This window comes from Callospermophilus lateralis, chromosome 12, assembly GCF_048772815.1.
Source record: "Callospermophilus lateralis isolate mCalLat2 chromosome 12, mCalLat2.hap1, whole genome shotgun sequence".
Classification (NCBI taxonomy): Eukaryota; Metazoa; Chordata; class Mammalia; order Rodentia; family Sciuridae; genus Callospermophilus; species Callospermophilus lateralis.
Window position 1 is genome coordinate 20912020 of NC_135316.1, and position 1149 is coordinate 20913168.

General features: G+C 59.6%; 1 non-coding gene across 1 annotated transcript; it reads right to left on the reverse strand.

Annotated features, from left to right (window-relative positions):
* Positions 1-845: 845 nt before the first annotated feature.
* Trnae-cuc (transfer RNA glutamic acid (anticodon CUC)) lies at positions 846-917 on the reverse strand. Its single transcript has one exon. It is a non-coding gene; the product is annotated as a tRNA-Glu (tRNA).
* Between the last annotated feature and the right edge of the window lie 232 nt (positions 918-1149).

Here is a 1149-nt window from a genome sequence, read left to right on the forward strand (position 1 = left end):
GTGGTTCACGGGTCCGCCTACCTTGCAGGAGCCCAGGGCACCAGCCCCTCCACCAACCGGGGCGATGTGTCTGGCAGGCCACTAGGCCTGTTCTGTTGGTGGTCACGGTTCCGCCTATTTTGCAAGCGTGTGGGGCAGCTGTGCCCCTCCGCAGGTTGCTGGGCCTGACCTGCTGGTGGGTCGCAGGTCCGCCTACCTTGCAGGCAAGGGGGGTGGCTTTGCTGCTCCGCGGGTTGCTGGGCCTGATCTGCTGTTGAGTCACAGGTCTGCCTGCGTTGCAGGCTCACGGCGGCCCTGCCCCTCCCCCACCCGGGGCGATGTGTCTGGAGGGCCACTGGGCCTGTTCTGTCAGTGGTCATGGTTCCGCCTACCTTGCAGGCGTGTGGAGCAGCTGTGCCCCTCCACGGGTTGCTGGGCCTGACCTGCCAGTGGGTGGCAGGTCTGCCTACCTTGCAGGCGCGGGGGGTGGCTCTGCCGCTCTGCGGGTTTCTGGGCCTGATCTGCTGGTGAATCACAGGTCTGCCTACCTTGCAGGTGCGTGGTGGCTCTGCCCCTCCCCCAACCGGGGCGATGTGTCTGGCAGGCCGCTGGGCCTGTTCTGTCGGTGGTCATGGTTTCGCCTATCTTGCAAGCGCGTGGGGCAGCTGTGCCCCTCCGCAGGTTGCTGGGCGTGACCTGCCGGTGGGTCGCAGGTCCGCCTACCTTGCATGCCCGGTGGGGTGGCTCTGCCGCTCTGAGGTTTTCTGTGCCTGTTCTGCTGGTGGGTCGCAGGTCCGCGTACCTTGCAGGCGCGGAGGGTGGCTCTGCCGCTCCTAGGGTTGCTGGGCCTGACTTAGAAGAAAGGCTTCCCTAACCGGGAATTGAACCTGGGCCGCGGCGGTGAGAGCGCCGAATCCTAACCACTATACCACCAGGGAGCATTGGTCATTGTTTTAAATATTTATTTCTTTTAGTTGTACACATACCTTTGTTTTTTTATGTATTTATTTTTATTTAGTGTTGAGGATCAAACAGAGGCCCTTGCACCCACTAGGCAAGTATTCTACTGCTTAGCCAGAACCCCAGCCCCTTGGTCATTTTTTTTTAATAGACTTTTATGGTTATACATAGTCGTTCCGTTCATCCCAATAAACTCATATATGCATGGAA